A 19837-nucleotide genomic window follows, 5' to 3' on the forward strand; every position below is an offset into this window, starting at 1 on the left:
ATGATGTTAAAGGTGTTTATATAGTTCAAGAAGGTTGGGTCCTTTGCTTTGTTTGAAAGACCAGCTATGTTCCAAGTTAGAATGGACATATGAAGACTTGAGTCAAAATCATTTGGTGAGCAAAGAGGATGGCTTGGATCAAAAGCTGAGGGTAATGGGGGAGCCAGATGTTCATCGGTTTGAGCAGTCACAGGCCCGGGAAGGGACATGTTAATAAGACCCACAATGAGTCGTTCCGAGCCAGGTTCCCCAGGTTGGCTTGAAGATGACCCTAAGCTATCAGGAGACGGGGGAGTTTTGATCTTGTTCATGGAGGATGTTTGGTCGTTTGATGGTCAATCAACCATTTCTAGGGGTGAAAAATAATTACTGGTTGGTACCCCCCTCCACCCCTCTGTATAGGGTAGCTCTCTTCTTGGGTTCCAAGGATAATGATCCCAGTCCCTCCTCCTATTACGTGTATCTACTTGTGACCAACTCCAGCCTGGAGATTGGTTCCAGCTAAGAGGGTAATCTTGTTCATGGGGGAACTTTGGAGGATAGAAAAAGGACAGACGATTAGTGTCTATACCTCCGTTTCTCTCCAATGACGACCAAGAACATATGTATCTGACTGTCTCTGGGTCATCAAAATTAATAATGATGCAGTCCCCCTGTGTTCTTTTCCTTGTTTCCCCAATCCAGGGGACCCTACGTACCATGGTAAGTCTGCTCTTGAGATGTATAGGAAGGGGTCTGTTAATGTTAAGCCATTGCATGACTTTATTTTTTAGGGACCAAGTGGGTTCACTCGTATTTTCCTCCAGTTCTGGGACCCCCATAAGAATCACAGTGTAGGGGCTTGCCTCTGGAGGAAGATGGATTGGCCTCTTTGGTCTAATTGGTTTGTTAGTAGTATCATCAGCCTGATGGGTGACCAAAGGTTTGGGGGAGGGAGGCTTTGGTTTGGTTTTGGGAGGGTCGGCAGTTGTTGCTGGCTTTCCCTGGACTTGCTTAGTAGTGCCCTTGGTGTCTGTTTGAATCGCTTGTGTGGTGGTGGGAGTTTTGGGAGTTTTACCTGTGGGTAAGGGAGTTTTGTGAGTTAAGAGTTGGGGTGCAGATTTCTGAGCAGTGGCTGTCTTAGTGTGGTTGGCGGTCGTTGAAACTGGGGGGACTAAAGTGATAGTAGTAGGTTTTAAATGGCTGGTATGATTAATTAGTCTGGCAATTTGCTTTTCGATGTTATTTAAGGATCGTTCAATTGGTAATAATTGAGTTTTTATGAGATCCTTAATTGTAGCTAGTACTTGTGCGTTAAGCTCAAGGTGATTTGTATTGCCATCAACGTAACCCCTCTGAGCATCATCAAACGCTGCAGCTGTTACAGAGGGATCGTCCACATTTACAGGTAAGGGATTGGTAGGGTTGTTTTGATGTTTAGTGCAGGGGGTTTGGATCTTATGTGCTTAGGTGAAAAGGTCTGCTTGTCCTTAGCTACTGGCCTTGTGCTGTTTTGTTTAGGGATGGCACCCTCCCTTGACTCCTTAACGATTTCAGTAGGAGAAATTAGGACTGAAGATGGCAGTTCTACCGTAGGTTGTGACTCTATCAGGGTTAACGGAGGCGTTTGGGTGGGACTAATCGCCAGTGTTGGTGTTTTCTCCAGGTCTTCTAGAGTGTCTTCCCCTAGAGATAAGTGAGTGACAGATAAATCGACACTCATTGGAATAGTGTGTAGTTCTGCCTGAATATCTAACAGGAGTGGGGCATTAGTTTCTTGTTGAATAGGTGTTTTGGCTAAAGCCAGAAGGCCCATAGAGGATCTTCGTGCTGCAGCAAGGTCTTGTGAAACACGTCTTTCCAAAAGGACAATCCCTTGATTAATTGTGTTGTTTGCTTTCGTAATGAATTGGTCGATTGGACCAGTGACCTGGCCCAGACCTTGAGCGGTCTTACTCCTACTGCCCCTTGTGACCATGGTAGCGCTATAATATACGTTGATAAGGGGGCGTAGTGATGGTAGTGAGGATTACCTGGAAAACAGGTCGTGGTTCAAAGGGCCAAAAGCAAAGAGAGTAGTCCCAGACCAGACTTGCACAGGCTTGAACGGGCTTAAACGGGCCCGCCCTTTGCCCGGGCTTTGCCCTGGGCTGCGACCCGCGCGCGTCCCGCGATGCGCGTTATAGCCCTTGCTTAAGAATCTGTGAGGTGAGGGAGGGGCGGGGCACTGGGAGGGGGCGCGGCTCCCACGGGAAGAGGAAACAGCTGATGTTAGTAGCGCTGTACCTCGCAGTCCCAGGGCCGCGCCTCTCGCCTCCTCTGCGGCCTCGCGGTGGTTAAGTCCTCCCTCTGTGGCACAATGGACTTGGAAGAAAGTCTGCTACTCCAGTAGCAAATGGCAGGTCAAACTGGAAATGCTGGCAATACCTCAAATGGCAGACCAACTCATATGGTAAGGCCCCCTGACGGTCGCCCCTTTCCCCCCCAGCGAGCGGGTACATGAAATGCGGCAAATCCCACTCTGAGTTGTTCATCCCTGGCCCAGGTCTCTTGAAAGAGGCAGATGTCGGTCTTGTCAACAAAGGAACCCCACCCTAGGCAAGACATTTTGTTGGGACGACCTGCCACATTCCATGACAGTATTGTGAGGAGTTTAGGTTTATTGGCGTTGGGGCAGGTGGCACCGCTCCCCATTAATACTCTTTCCCCTACAGATTCTTGAAGGGGCTCCAGTGAGGAGCCCTGCACTGTTCTACCTGATGGATCATCGCGATTTCCAGGGGAAATCGCCTGAATGAGGCCATAAGTATCTGAAATATCGCTAGGCAATTGGCTACACATCGACTCAAGAACCCAGGATTACTGATACTCCTTCTCTGGTGGGTGCCATCAGTTTCCACCTGGGAATGCCGTAGTCAATAGACCATTTCCAGGCCACTAAACCTGTTTTGGGTACATATTTGACGCTGTGCATGAGGTTGAGCGTGCCATCCCCTCTCAACCCTACCTGCACCACGGTTCTCTACCATAGTCCATCCACCTTCTATATCTGACGAGTAGATTGGGGGATAAAAATATGACAGTGGGAGGGGTTGAATAGTAGCCCCAGGGTTATGGTGCCTCCAATTGCAGATATGCCCCACATTCCGTGGCTCCTTGAAATTAACCAACACGCAATCACCAGTTATGGTTTTTAGCCTGTGCCCCACCCATGACAACCTACGCACCATCAATATTTCACTGGTAATGTGGCAAGGGAGTGGTCTGTTTTTATTGAGCCAATTGGAGACTTTGTTTTTAAGGGACATAAATGATTCCGGACTCAAATTACTTATTTCAGGGACCCCTGTCAGGACTACCAGATACGGGCTTGATTCTGGCGGTAAGTCAATTATACGTTCGCCAGAAGAGACAGTGGCTGGTAGGACCTGACCGCCCTCTTTAGACTTTCTTGAAATACCCATCCTTGGAGAGTTAATAAGTGTGTCCACAATTGCAGTTGGTTTTGCAGTGGGTACTTTGGGAGAGAGTGATGCTGCTGGGGAGGTGGATTTTTGTGTTTCAATCCCCCCTGTACGCAATTCAGTTGTGCACTACCCGGATGCAACACGTTTAACTTCAAGCTATCTACAGTTTTTAATGTAGCTTGTTCAATCTTGGAGAGCTGCTGCTCAATCCGCGTGAGTCTCACTTCAAGTGGTTGGGGAGTGGATCTTAATAAAATGCCCAGTTTTTCAACAAAAGGATCCTCCACTACCAGGTTTTCCCCATTATGATGGACCACACCTGGAAAAGTTACTCGTGGACAAGTTACAGTCAATGGTGGTAAGACGTGTGTGTCCATGGAGTTAAAGGCATCTGGCCCCTTGTGCAGAGATGTTATGTCACTATTACCGGAGCCTTTAGCAAGTTTGGGCTTCCTGTCTCCAGTGACAGCAGCAGCCCCTCGCTTCCTCTTGGGCTTCGCCCCCTCGTGTCTCTCCCGCAGCTGGCGAGTGTTAAGTCTTTCGGGAGAGCTGGCCGTGGTTGACACAGTGGTAGTCTCTATTGCTTCTATTAGTTGAAGCTGCTCGGATAGGGAGATATGGCCCTGATCCTGGGAGATCGGTGTGTACAATCACAGGGAAGACGTTGATGTTTGCTCGGACGCTGGGTTCTGGTGTGCGGGCATTTGCAAAGTGGCCCAGGGAGGATCTTTTGGCAAGGGCTAGATCTTGAGAGACTAGGCGTTCCATTAGAATTATCCCCATATCAATTACAGAGTTGGCTCTAATTATGAAGTTATCCAGTGTTCCTGTTAAGTTCCTACCTGAAGTTGCTGCCTTGCTCTTGCTTTCGCGCGCTGCCATAATGGTATTGCAAATCTTCACCCAAATAGGTACTTACGAGTCCTCGTGGCGGTTGAAGTGTAGGTTATGCCAGATGAAAGAGGGGTAGCCCGGTCCGGTCTCCTCCGGGCTGCAACGGGCTTAAAAAGGCCTGCCCTTGGCCCGTGCTTTGCCCGGTGCGTTTCTCGAAGCGCGGGCCGCGAGAAGTAAAGAAGCGGCAGCAGAGTGGGCGTGGCGGCACAGGTGTGCCGGTTGCAGTGTCTCTTGGGCTTCGTAGTCCCTCACAGTAGCCAAATTCCTCAATCTACTCTCTCGAGCACCACCCCAAAACTATCAGTGGGTAGGATCTTCAAGGAGAAATATAGGGCCTGATAGGGATCTGAGGGAGTGGTGAGGGCCTCCGTGAAGCACGAGAAGGTGTCTTTATAAAGTACTCCCAAACCCTCCTATTAAGTCTGGACAGAGCATACCCTGAGGGGATGGACTCCACCAGGTCAGGCTCTGAGCCATCTCTAGCCCAGGTTTCAGTAATAAATACCCAATCAGGCCTACGAAGGAGACAAAATCATTAAATTCTGCTCTATGTTTAATCAGAGATCAAGAGATACCCCGAAAAGGACTGTTTCATGGGTAAGGGTAGGGCTGACATGTTTCCCCTTGGGTTTTTTAGCTACCTCCAATGGAATGACTGTCTTACAGTTAACACACTCATATAGCCCAATGCTCACAGTTTATCGACCTGCAGTGCACATCCTCCTATCCTTCTCTCCTTGAAGCTCCAAGAGCTGTCCTCTCGAGTAAACGAGGGGCTTACCAGGGTCTACAATATAAAGGACAGCGTCCCTGACACAAGGCGTAAACTTGGCACAGACGGACACAGACAGGCGTGCCTTTGGCGCGCCTGCTGCGTGCGTTCACTGCGCGTCCGGCCGGCATTCAGATTAAATAACTGGGCCAGTCAGAAACAACTAGAGCGCTGCCCATCGATCTGGGACAGGAAGTGGAGTAGAGCAGCAAGAGTGAAATACTCACTTCCCTCTACACAATTGGCGAGCCGAGGTGGACCGGGGAAGGAGCAAAAGACCCCCACAAGCCCCCCACCCTCCTCCCCGAGATGAAGAAAAAAGCAGAAGAGTGCCTGGAAAGAATGCAGTAACCCCACACAAGTAAGCAATTATAATAGTTGTTAAAACATTACCCCCATTAGAACGCACACAATGATTCAATACAATTTTAAAATCACAGTCACTTACTAAACGCAGTAGCAGCGCAACAGCGTGGCAACTCTAATCAGGGTGAACCACCATCACGTGGTGTAGAGGAGGAGACAAATGTGATAATAGTTAAGGAACTGCTGGGCAAAACTGACCTAAGAAGGAACTGGGCCTGCAATGCACCCCCCAACATGTTCCAAGAGTGGAATGTGGCTCCATCATATTATTATCAGAAGTTTGATAACAACAAGAATAGTGCACAGAGAGAGTCAAAAGTAGACGTAAAGAGACAAAAAAAAACATAGATCAAGAAAGGGAAGAGAGAAAGAAGAAACAGGGGGAAAGGAAACATAGAATTATAGGAAACCTTACCTGACAATTATTTTATTTGTTTCCCCAAGGGTGGCAGCCACGCTGCACTGCCTGTCATCCCAGAATACCTTGAAAGGAAGTATAGAAACAGTTTTGCATCAGACGACAATCACACCTCACATTTTACATATAACCGTCCTGGATTTACAAAACAACCGAGCCCAGGGCGAACCAGGGGCTGACTTCAGCCTCCTTTAACAGCTATTGCTGTGAATGTTCAACAATTAACCGCTGTGGTCCCGCATGTGGCTGTTAACTGTTCAAGTTTCACAGCAACAGCTTTGAAACAAAGGTTTCAGAGTACCGGAGGTGTTTCAACCCCCTCGGTCTCTGGGACACCGTTGTTTTATTGATTAACACATTCTGTCCTCATGGGGCAAACAGTGTAATGACCTTATAGGCAGCCATAGCAGGCAATAGAGCCCCTTAAAGGACTGCTCCCTTGGTAAAGGCCCTTGCCTTTGGAGCTACAACAAGCTTCAAAGCTATATTAAAGATTTCAAATAATTACTGAAGGCATAAACATGGTTACTCAGTCAGAGAAATAATTATCATAATATTTGTAGGAGAATCACATAAAGGGAACCTCTAAAGTATATGAAAAGCCAGAATCAGAAATAACTCTAGCTGTAAAGGCAACAAATGTGTGCTAAGATATAAGAAATTTTTTTTTTTATAATATCAAATAGCAAACTGATATAGAATCTGCTCAGTTAGGAATCAAGGAAAAGTTCTTAAGTTATTAGACACAGAGAACACATTATTGACATGGTTCACGATGAGGTAAAAATGACAGCAATCACTGAATGTTCATGAAAACATAGCACAACAAAATGTAATTTAATAAACCACACCTATAAAATGAATAATTAATTGTGACTCTTCCCCAAAAAGCCACAAGTCATTTTACAACGTAATTCCCTAACATAATAAGTGGATACGTATACGTTTCTGGCCATTCATCAATTCAATTCAAAGAAGTCTTTATTCGATTGGTGCATCATAAAAGACATATATTACAATATACACATCAATAAAAAAAATCTATAAACTGGATAAAAACATCAAAGACCATATTAAATCACTTATGCATGCTTCTAATGAATGAATACAAGATTAGCAATAACACATAAATTACCAGAACATCACAGAATATAATGATCTACACATAAGCGGGGAAGCATAAGACAATAATAACCCCTAGTTATTTGTTTTTGATGAACCTGGTTCTAAGAATCCAAGCCCATCCTAAATATTTAGCTACACCCGCTACAATTAGTGGGGACAAATTTGTTTTTAAAATTCTGCTGGCAATAACAGCCGAGCGAGTACCTAGACTTCTACAGACCGGGCTTAACCATTTGGCTCTGGGGGCAGCATACAGAGGACAGACAAACATGAAATGGTTTAAACTTTCACCCTGGCCTTGACATTTTGGGCAATGGCCAGTCCCACCAGAGCCCCACTTTTTGGTGAATTCCCTTAATGGCAGCGAACCACATCTGAACTGGTGGAATAATTTACGATCCAGGGGCTTTGTTATCATGTCCCAGTATTTTCCGAGCTTGGGAACGTCTTTAAAGACAATAAATAGACTAGTAAGATTGCTAGAACTCATTCTCAGATGTCTATTAAGGACCACCCAGTCCCAATAGTGCGATTTTAAGTCTTTTTTAGAGGGAAAGGTTACAGATTCGGGATCGAACCACAAATCACCATACCCCAAGGCATACAGGGTTGATCTTAAGTCCTTAAACCAGCCTATGTTTAGAGAACCAGGAAGATCTCTTACCTCCAAACAAGCTCTAGCATATAAATGGAGTTCCGGCGTCGTCCAAAGACGGCGCCAGAATGCCAGTGGACGAAATCTCGCCTGGTCCTCCAAACAATTTTTTTAAAGACGTAAACAAACTGGTATGGGTATCGGTAATGATTGTGTTAATCACCTCCTGTGTATCACATTTAGAGGTTTCTGCCAGAGAATTAGAAACCAGAGATCTGATCACTTTACGTGCTTCGGCATCGACAGAGATTTTTGGCCAACGTACCCTCCTCGTGTCATTAGTGAGTACAACTTCATCCTGAACTAAGTTGGGCATGCATTTAACTGGCCCAGAAAAGCTGAAGTCCCTAAATTCCACCACCAATGGATCGTGATCGCTTTCCGGGCGACACTTTACCTCCATATACTCTACCACAGCCCACAGTTTAACATCCAGTAATACATAGTCAATACGGCTACTGTATCTGCCATTACTAAAGGTGTGTTTGCCCAACCTGTCGGAGCGCACTCTACCATTTAGAGCACGCAAGCCCTGATCCAGACACAGACCTTTAATAAAAATAGCCGCTTGAGACCATTTTTTAATCGGGGCTAGGTCAAGCTGGGGAATCCCCCATGCCAAATCCTCAGTCTCGGTTAAAAGGCCATCATCCAAACTCAGTGGTTCAAAACAGGTATTTAAATCACCCATGACAACCTTATGTCCGACTGCCGGTGCACCACTTAAGAAGTCATCCAGTAGGAGGAGGGTTGGTGAGACCCTGCCACCCTGGATGCCCCTAGCGTATATATTAATCAACAGAATGTTCAACCCTCTGGTAGATTTGATGCTGACCATTAGGATGTCAGGCCTATCATTAAAAACTTCCTCTGCTGTCACACCCTCATACTGCCGGACCCAAACTGTCAAGCCGCCCATGGCTCGACCTCTGTGACCTCTAATGGCTGGTTTACTAAAGTTCAGGTAGCCAGTGAGGAACATTGGTAGAAGTGCCCAGGTTTCTTGAAAGGACCAAACATCACCTCGACATATAAAATTAACCCAATCTGGGATGCACATGCGCGACTCGAGGCCAGCTATGTTCCAACTTCCCAGGATCGTATCATTTGTAACTGATAGTTCGCTGGATTTATCTTTGGCGGAGGAGTGGGCTGCGTCATACAAAGGGGCGCCTTCTTCTTGGAAAGGGACGACTCCATGAATAGAAACACTGTCACTCGTTATGTCATAAGTACAAGTACAAGGGAGCCCTCCCTGTATGCCTGGCGCCATTACATTCTCAACAGTTAGATCAGCAAGTAACACTGTTTCGAATACCGAATCCATATCACCAGTCCCGCACAAATAAACAGAGCCCCCCTTAGCACTTTGGGCTGATTGACCCTTTGGATCTTTAACATGTCTAGGTGAGTTAACTAGGGCATCAACAATACCCGTACAATCTATATTACCCTCAATAGCCCTAGGTGGAATGGCTGGTCAATCATTATACTCCAACCCCGATAGGGGCTCATAAAGGTTCCTCAACTGGATGTTCCAATACTCATTGGGCTGGGTATATTTACTTTGTTTGTTTAAGTTAGGATAAAGACTTTGGGGCTGACGAAAAAGTGGAGGAACTGATGTAGACGGATAACCAGGAAACTGGGGATTGGGATTGGGATTAACCCAGTTCCGGGTATGTGAAAAGCTATTATAGCTAGATTGTGCGTAAGATCGGAACAGGGCCTCAGGGTTTATTGGTGGACCATGAAAACTAGGAGTAAAATTGGTCCATTTAAGGGAATAGGGTTCTCTTTTGGAGCGATATTGAGCATGTGGTTTAAGCAGAGTCTCGGGGTAAAAATAGCTTAGATTCCGCGTGGACATCCCCCCCTCGTTGTTTCCCACATACCAATCGGTAAGGTGGGAAACGACTCTATGATCCCTAAAATTGATAATCACAGTATCGCCCTCTATATCCTTTGGACGAAGACCCACCCACTTGCATCTTCTAACTGAAATAATATCCCCGTTTAGGTGGGCAGGAAGGGGTCTGTTAGTTTTCAGCCAAAATATGACTTTATTTTTTAGGTTTACGTTATTTTCCAGGTTCCCATTAGAGATTGGGGGCACACCCATCAGGATAATAACAAAATTGGCTGAATCAGGGGGGAGTTCTACAATGTTCCTACGATTTAAAGAATGTCTGTGAGTGGGATTGTCAAGTTTGACAGCCCCTTGTTTTACAGATGGCTTTGTTCCCTCAGAAGATGGCTTATTAGAAGCCAGCATAGGCTTCTCTTTAGCAGGGTTGGTTGCACGAGGGGGTTTAGATGACAAATCGGTAGCTTTAGATTTTGTATTGCCTTCAGTATTACTGTTATTTTTAGAATGATTGCTAGGAGCAGTAGTGGTGACGCTAGGCTTGGATGTTGGAACAGGCTGCCTGACAGAGCTCGTAGGGTGGGGTATAACAACAGGAGCCAAAAGGCGATCCTTTTTTTCTCCCAATATCCTTACACGCTCCAAAAGAGGTAACATATATGATTTTAGGAGTTTCTCAAAAATATCGAAACACTCCTTGTTAAACCCAAGTAGGGATGGTAAGTGGGGAGTACCTATGGGAGCCTCAACCACAGGAAGTACCGTAAGATCGGTAATAGGGTTAACTATAGAAGGAGAGGGAATTTGTTGACTAGAACCTTTTCTTTTAACACCTCCCTTTTTCCTTTTTTTCCTAGGTGGGGAACACGCAGCCCTTTTAGTTTTGGTGGGCTTAGATCCAGCAACACTATTAATTTGTGACAGAATATTCTCACATGGACCAGCACTATCAAAAGAGCGATTAGTAAGGGTTGAGTGCAGGTTGAGAACTATAATCTGTACGACTGGAGTGTTAAGATCGATGAGACTAATAGATGCAGTAGAGGGGCTATTTATGTGACCCTCACTATTGATTATGGAACGTGCGGGGGAAATATTGGGAGCCCGGAACATACTGGGAGTATGATAAATACTAGACATATCAGCTTCACTGGCCGTCTTCCCCTGAGCAGCCGTTTCCTGGGTGTTATTTAAATCTGGTTGAGTGGACAGGGGTATTTTTTTAAGATGTTCAATAGAGCGACGACGCTCAGCGCGTCCCTCAGCTAGAAGGAGTTCTTTATCTATCTCCTTGTTTGCCCTCTCGAAATATTTTTGAGAGGGCCTAGGAATGAAACACCCACACCGGACGGGAGTGAACTAGACATACCAACAGCTGGACAAAATAACAATCTATTCCTGTAGCCACAATCTAACTACACCAAAGGGACACAACAACAGAGTGAAGTGAACAAACAATATGTGTCAGAGACCTGGCCCAGCCCGGCCTCCTTTGGCCCCTGACGGCCACAGACGGTCCCGCCCTTGTCCCGGGCTTCTCCCGGTCGCTCCCGCGCCCTCCTGCGCAGCGGGACTAGGCTATTGTATTTATAGGGTCAGTGAGAGAGGGGAGGAGCCTGCAGGGAGAGCGGCCCAGGTGCTGGCAATAGGGGCTGGCGGGCGCTCCTGGGACTTGTAGTCCTGCGCCCGCAACTCGCTCGCAGCCCTGCACGAGCTAACGTCCAGAAACACCGTCACAGGCGTAAAGTGGTTGCCTCCTCATCCAAGCGTCACTGATAATGCAGGTAAACACGCCCCACACAAAGCGGGACCCGCGCAACTGTTCCGCGAGCAGTAGCGGGAAGAGCACAGTAGAGATCAGCAGCTCGCAGTCCCAACGTAGGTAGTAAGGAGAAAGTAATCCACCGGATGACCAGGTGCACAGGTTTTTACAAAGGCAATGGTGGGGAGGAGCCTGCAAGGAGAGCGGCCCAGGTGCTGGCAATAGGGGCTGGCGGGCGCTCCTGGGACTTGTAGTCCTGCGCCCGCAACTCGCTCGCAGCCCTGCACGAGCTAACGTCCAGAAACACCGTCACAGGCGTAAAGTGGTTGCCTCCTCACCCAAGCGTCACTGATAATGCAGGTAAACACGCCCCACACAAAGCGGGACCCGCGCAGCGGGTTCCGCGAGCAGTAGCGGGAAGAGCACAGTAGAGATCAGCAGCTCGCAGTCCCAACGTAGGTAGTAAGGAGAAAGTAATCCACCGGATGACCAGGTGCACAGGTTTTTACAAAGGCAATGGTGGGGTTGAGCCTGCAAGGAGAGCGGCCCAGGTGCTGGCAATAGGGCCTGGCGGGCGCTCCTGGGACTTGTAGTCCTGCGCCTGCAACTCGCTCGCAGCCCTGCACGAGCTAACGTCCAGAAACACCATCACAGGTGTAAAGTGGTTGCCTCCTCACCCAAGCGTCACTGATAATGCAGGTAAACACGCCCCACACGAAGCGGGACCCGCGCAGCGGGTTCCACGAGCAATAGCGGGAAGAGCGCAGTAGAGATCAGCAGCTCGCAGTCCCAACGTAGGTAGTAAGGAGAAAGTAATCTGGCCATTTATCATTGACCCAATTTGTACGGGAACATTTGCTGACAGCTTATTAGTTGTTTATTAGAAATGCCTACAACTTGGACTCCTTTCCCAAGAGGGGTGGGTTGGGCGCTCCCGTCAGTCTGACTGTGGAACGGGAGGCACATGTATTGCTTAAAAGAGATGCTGGATTCCCATTTACTTCTTCTACAAAAGGGCCACTCTGGGTGACCTCTAGGGCTGCACCAAGCATGCAATCCTTCTCCCATCTTAGGCACCGTCATTGTGTCTGATTCAGTCCAGTAGAAACTCCTAGTGTAGGAGGAAGTTGTGGAAAATCCTTATTTATCACTGAAGGATTTTGTTGAAATAATGAAATTGTTGCGAATTTGGCGTTCTATTCTGCACTGGACTGTGGGACCATCGGAACTGAAGGCATGTTCCAATATATCTGCCTTTGATTCTGCAGGCACGGCACAGAGGCCAGTTGGGCTGGGACCATCGGGACTGAAGGCATGCTCCAATATATCTGCCTTTGATTCTGCATGCTCGGCACAGAGGCCAGTTGGGCTGGGACCATTGACTGAGACATCCCATTCTGGCCATCTGATTCATGTTCCAGTTTCCCAGGTTCCTGCAAACATCGCAAGGAGTGTGCCTTATTCTGCACATTATTAGTGTTTGAGGTATTTAAATTGCCACTGTCAGTAAAACCTACACCGTGAGCAGGGCCGGACTGGCCGTAACGGGCTTCGGGTGTTTCCCCGGGAGGCTGGATGAGTGGGGCCGATTCTTCAGTGCTGGGAAACGTATTTGTTACTGGGGGCTGGTTTTGCTGTGGTGCTGCTATATCATCCCCAGCAACAAAAGAGGCAGGGGGCTGGTCCGTCAAAATTGTCAGGCCTGGTTTGGGTTCCCGGTCCGGCCCTGACCCAGAGGAACAACATTTCCTCCTTGCACATACTGAACATCATTACTCTGCACACCAACGCCGTGCATATCCAAATTCACACCAGCAACACACCCAGAATCAAAACGAGAATACAATCCGCGAGAACCACTTTCGTCACCCGTTTGGAACATTTCTGTCTGAGCGCTCATTATTTTTTATTTGATATTTTTCTGCTTAGTAACAAAATTCTCACTACAGAACTTTGCGTAAAACAAAATCTCTTCCAGAATGTTAGTCTGCAGCCCCTCACATTTTGCTTGATATGTGAACTAACCTCTGGATGCAACGCTAAAAGATGCGCCCTCTTTTACCCGGTCTTTGCCTTTGCAATATTGTCTGTAACTCTGCATTAATCTCTTGTACTATACATTAAAATATTTTGAGGTGCTTCACTCTGTGGCTCTTCAATTGGCCAGTTTACAAGCAACTTACACTCATTCCACAAATCTCGTAGGACAACAATGAACAAACTTAAACTCCGCTCTCGACCACCCCGCCTGGACGAACAGGCCTCATCTCCACTGCATCCCTCCTGGAGAAGCCCCACCTCCTTTGAACCACCCAAACACAGGACAGGCCTCACCTCCTATACACCCTCTTGAACAGGCCTCTTCCCCTCTGCACCCCTAGACAGGCCTCACCTCCTCTACACCCCCCTTGACAGGCCCCACTCACCTCCTCTGAGCCCCCTGGACAGGCCTTGCTTCCTCTGCATCCCCCTGACAGGTCTCACCTCCTCTGCACCTACCTCCAAACAGGCCTCGCCCCTATACATCCCATGGACAGTCCTCCCCTCCTCTGCACCTGCTGGACAGGCCTCACCTTCTTTGTGCCTCCCCCTGGACAGGCTTCACCTCTTCTAACCTCCCCCCGACAGGACAGGTTCTCACCTCCTCTGCCCCTCCCCCCTATCTACAGGTCTCACCTTCTTTGCCCCTCACCCCCTCTCTACAGGTCTCACCTTCTCTGTACCACGCGGACAGGTCTCACCTAGGCTGTACCCCCCTGGACAGAACAGGCCTTACCTCCTCTGCACCCATAGACCGGTCTCCCCTCCTCTGCACCCCTGGACAGGCCTCGCCTCCTCTGCACCCCTGGACAGACCTCCCCTCCACTGCACCCCCTGGACAGGCCTCCCCTCCACTGCACCCCCATGGACAGGCCTACCAGAACAGGCCCCACCTCCTCTTCACCCCTGGACAAACCTCACCTCCTTTGCACCCTTTGGACATTCCTAACCTCCTCTGCACCCCACTAGACAGGCCGTACTTCCTCTGCACCCCCTTGGACAGGCCTCACCTATTCTGCACCCCCAGCTCTGGACAGGCCTCACCTCCTCTGCACTACCTTGGACAGGCCTTGCCTGCAGCACCCCCCTTCCCTGACTGGCCTCACCTCCTCTGCACGGCACCACACCACAGAACAGGCCTCTTCTGCAATCCCCCACCAGAAAAGCATCACCTCCTCTGCACCCATGGACAGGCCTCTCCTCCTCTTCCCCTGGACATGCCTCACCTCCTCTGCACCCCTGGACAGGCCTCACCTCCTCTGCACCCCTGGACAGGCCTCACCTCCTCCGCACCCCCTCAGGACAGACCTCATCTCCCCTGCACCCCCAACCCTTGCAGGACATGCCTCATCTCCTCTGCCCCCACATGGACAGGCCTCACCCCCTCTGCAGCCTCCTGGACAATGTGAGAAGTTGGCCTGGTATATGCTGTCCACTAGTTATAATGGGCACCTTGTACCAGTGCAAACAACCCTTATTGATGATAGCTATGGAGAGCAGCCTTCAGGCTAAGTCTTGAAGGAATGTAAAGCAGCTTTTTTTTACCAGTCTATAATCTCATGAATGACCAAATGAAAGGAGAAGCACACCAGGTATATATATAAAATATATGTATTTATTCTACAACACCCCCCCCTAATCTCTTTATGAGGCTAGAAGTCGAAGTACACAAGTTACAAGTCAAATACTCACAGTAAATAGCACAATAGGCCCCAGGGGGTGACCAAACCACATTCTAAAATAGTGATATAAGAACCACAACTTGACTAGACACAAGGCCTAGAGCCTGTAGAATCACTGGGCCCCTTCGGAACCACCCAAGGTAGTGACACAAGGGACCCACGGGGGACACGTGCAGTGTGGGAACACAGCCGCGAGCGCCGTTAGCTTCTATGGGGAAAGTCGCGGTTGGAAATTGAAAGTTTCAGGACACTTAGGAGAGGACTAGGAACAAACCCTTTTGGACTTAGATGGTTCTAGTGCCAACACCCATGGGAACACTGGAGTACTCGTGTTACCTAACCCAGGAAAGCCGGGAGCATAGGTGCCAAATGGTGTCGGGTCGCGTCGTGTGTCGGGTCGCGTCGTTTTCAATGGCGAGTTGCTGCAAAGTGCTGCTGACATGAAGAGGAGAAGTGTCCGAAGAGATCCAAGTCTGGGTTGAAGATGAGAAGAACCTGAAAGCAGAGGGGACAGAGTCTCGTTCACTAGTCAGTGACCACGGGCACGATAGTCGAATGCCTACCGATGTCGGGTACTTCAGGTGAGATGAGGGGAAGCTTGACTCTTCAGCCACGAGGACCAGGAGGCGTCGACGACAACCAGAAGCAGGATTCAAGCTCGCCCACAAAGGATGTCAAACACTGCAGCGTCAGCCTGGATTGGACACAACAAGCCTTGGCAACAGCAACCGACGCAGAAAAAAAACAATGGCTTCGGAGTGGACCAGCAAGGTCCAGGGGACTCAACAAGCGATGGAGAGTCAGGGCACGTCTGAAGAAACCAGGGAAAATCAGAATTGCATTCTCAGGTACCCACAAGTCAACGGACAAGGGATTATAAAGGTACCACGAGCTGAATCACAAAATGGCGGCCCTCGGTTCACTCGGAGAGGGTAGGCCAGCAATCTTCAGTGGATTCTCTGCTCTGGGTCGGGCTACAAGTAATCCAAAGCACAGCTTCGAAGAACATCGAGAAGCTGATGTACTTGCAAATGTGCATGGTGTCAAGGGGTTCCGGATCCACATTACCCACGATGGCTACCGGTCTCGGCTTTGCTGGGGACTCAGATCAGCCTCAGGGAAGTCTGGAAATCCACCTCTGGTGTTGCAAAGTCTTTGTTGTCTGGCGGGAGCTTCGGAAATGCAGACCGGTCAGATGTGTCTTTGGTGCCTGCCAAGCAGGGGAGTAACTCCTTTACTCCAAGGGAGATTCTTCAGTCATCTGGCGTTGAACAGATCGTTGAAGGTCCAGGATTCAGTTTCAGAGTGTCATCCAGGGATATCTAAAGTTCTGGTTACAGAGGTTCCTTCATTATACCCAAGGAATGGGTTGGACTAGCTCTAGGGGCCGACCTATGGGAGGGTTTGGAAAGAGGAGGGGCTACACCCATTTCCTTTGTTCAGTTTTGCACCAGAGCAGGGGCTGGTAGCCCCTGGGGCTGGTTTGAACTGGACTATGCACAGGGACACCAAATGTGCCCCCAGTGCAGACTTCAAAGCACTCTTGGAGTGCTCCCACCCAGCCCAATACACAAAAGCCTGCCTTAGGGAAGTGGTTACACCTCCCTGTGACAGGAAAACTATTGTCAAGGCCTCCCCTGCCGGAGTTTCAGTCAGCAGCAGGAGGTCAGACTTGTGTCTGTGGCTGCAGCATCCATTTTGTGATGCCAGGGCTCTTTTAAGCTGGCACAGGGTATACCTGTGCTGTCACGTCTCTCCCTCTAGAAGGGTGGGATCAAACTCCCACACCAGTTGCTGGTGTGGGGGTATGATTCCAAGGTGTTTAACACCAAACACAACATGTTTCCATGCAGCCAGTCCAAAGTTAGCATTTACCGCAAGGTTATAATGCACTTAAGAGTAGATAAAGCCAGGCAGTGGTATTTGATTTAGGTAACAAAGCGCCACAAAGAATAATTACACACATTATTTTAAGGAACCCAGTATTTAACGGTGCTAATGGGTGAGGAGAACCACCCCACTCCTCAGGATAGGCCTCTGGCTTCTAGAACAAATGACACTCCTTAGCACACGTCTTACTTATAAAGTAACATAAGTATGTAACACGTTTCCACAAATTCAAAATTAAATAATGCGCAAAAGATTAGTCTTTCTTCTTCTTTGTTGGTCCCTTTATTATGTGCAAGTCTTCCCAGAAATTATCTACAGCCAACACGTGTTTCATCGCAAACGGGAGGTCGTCCCACAACTTTTTCAAGGCTGTGTGATTTAGAAAAAAGACACAAGAAGACCAGTATATATATTGGGAAAAATTGTCCGATTGATAACAAACAAACCATACTATATCAGTATTGGGAAAGTCATGCTTCTGGTGGGATAAGAAATCAATAAAAAAATCCAATAGCACAATAACACAGAATATACCTCTGTGAAACAGTAGGTCTCTGATCCTAATAGCGATGGAGAGACCAAGTAAGTGCGCTTAGGATAGTAAGAGCCAGCTAAAACTCTCCCACACTAAACTAAGTGAAAATTTTCCGCTGTTAGAGCGATCGTGAGAAGTGTGAATCATTACGGGGGCTAAGGGTCATATTAAAAGAAATCTGAAGCGTGCACTGAATAGGTAAAATAAAATAGTGATGTGAGTAAGGGAAACTTAGACACTAAAAGCAAGTCTTATTTGAGGGGATATAAATACCTATCGCCTGCATGAGAACTGATTCTGTAAAACACGCAGAAAGATTTGTATATATCAATCCATAATTTGAAATTCAATGTTTGAGATTAGCATTAAGACTAGTGCCTTTAAAATGGACCTACTTATTATGCAGTGATAATTCCAAACCGCAATGGGTTTCAGGTGTGGTAGCGTCTATGATTCCGATCGGATTTCACTGGTTTCTATTTCTTCCAGTAACAATCTTCTTAGTGCTGCAAAAATGTGAAATCACTAAATAATGCTTATTTGGAACCGTATTTCCTACTTAAGTCACTAATCCTTACTAGCAACAAAGTCCTTGCTATTCTTTATTAAAAAGGCTTCAGAGCAACTGACGTGTTGTTTAAATATTATAGTTTGCCTAATGAACATGCAGATTGACAACTCAATCGAAATGAAGTATCCTAACCCAAAAGAAATGCCAACGAAAACCCATGCAGTATCCTGTTTGTAATGAATACCTGCATATTTGGGCCATAGTTACCAAAATCTGCCTTCTTATGCTACGTGTAAAGAAGCATATTGTGAGCGGCATAGTCTTAGTTTACCGTCGTATCGCAACCATAAGTTGGTGGATGTGAAGAGCCGATGTACTTAGAATGGCCGCCAAGTTACAATAGAACGCTAAGTCCTTCCTCTCTGTTTATACCATGAGAGTAGGAAGTGAATTCACAAACAACGTAAACACGCTGTTTACACTTCCGGTATTTAAACTAGTTTGGGAAACTTCTTCCGCACAAGCATACTCGGCATCGGAGATACATGGTGGCATCGCAGAGGATTCTCTTAAGAGTGGAACAAGGTAAAAAATAATGCTAATGCTGAGGTGGTAGCACGACTCAGGAATTCTAGATTCTTCTAATGTTGAGTTTGCGATAACATTAAAATCGTTATATGTCTTCATGACAACTTTTATATATTTAGTTTTTTTAAGGGGGCATACTATAGCGAGTTGGTGTTTTTGAGCCGTATACATAGGTACATTAGGAAGAATGTGTAATTTTACGTGTCACCTCTTGTTCTAACATTAACAAGATGTAGCTCTCAGAGTGTTTAACATTCTAACTAAACCGGCGCTTCACAACCCCCAACTTATGGTTGCGATACGACGGTAAACTAAGACTAATTTTTGGTTCCTCTAGAGGTACCTTCGCGATCACCTGTCCGTTGACTTGTGGGTCCCTGAGAAGGCAGCTGTAACTTTTTTAGGGCTTCCCTGGTTGCTCCAGACGTGCCCTTAATCTCCATAGCTTGGTGAGTCCCCTGGACGTTGCTGGTCCACTCCGAAGCCATTGTTCTTTCCCTGCATGGGTTGCTGTTGCCAAAGCTTGTTGTGTCCAATCCGGGCACCAATACCTTGTGGGACAGCTCGAATCCAGCTCCTGTTTGTTGTCGACACCTCCTGGTCCTCGAGGCTGAAGAGTCAAACTTCCCCTCATCTCACCTAAACCATCCGACATCGGTGGACATTCGACTATCGTGCCCCTGGTCACTGGCAAGTGACCCTGACTCTGTCCCCTCTGCTTTCAGGTTCTTATCATCTTCGATTCATGTTTGGATCTATCCGACACTTCTCCTCTTCCCGGCAGCAGCACTTTGCAGCAACTTGCCATTGAAAACAACGACGCAACCTGACACTATTTGGCACCTTTGCTCCCAGCTTTCCTGGGTTAGGTAACTCGAGTACTCCGGTGCTCCCGTGGGTATTAGCCCTAGAACCATCTAAATACAAAAGGGTTTGTTCCTAGTCAACTTCTAAGTGTCATTAAACTTAAAATTTCCAACAGCGACTTTCCCAATAGAAGCTAACGGCGCTTGCGGCTGTGTTCCCACACTGAACGCGTTCCCCGTGGGTTCCCTGTGTCACTACCTTCGGTGGTTCTGAAGGGGCCCAGCGATTCTACAGGCTGTAGGCCTTGTGTACAGTCATGTCGTGGTTCTTATACCACTATTTTAGTATATGGTTTGTTTCCCCCCCCCCCGGGGCCTATCGAAAACTGTGATATTTACTGTGAGTATTTGACCTGTAACTTGTGTACTTTCGACTTCTAGCCTCATAAAGAGACTAAGGGGTGTGCTTTAGAATAAATA

This window comes from Lissotriton vulgaris, chromosome 1_1, assembly GCF_964263255.1.
Source record: "Lissotriton vulgaris chromosome 1_1, aLisVul1.2, whole genome shotgun sequence".
Taxonomy (NCBI): domain Eukaryota; kingdom Metazoa; phylum Chordata; class Amphibia; order Caudata; family Salamandridae; genus Lissotriton; species Lissotriton vulgaris.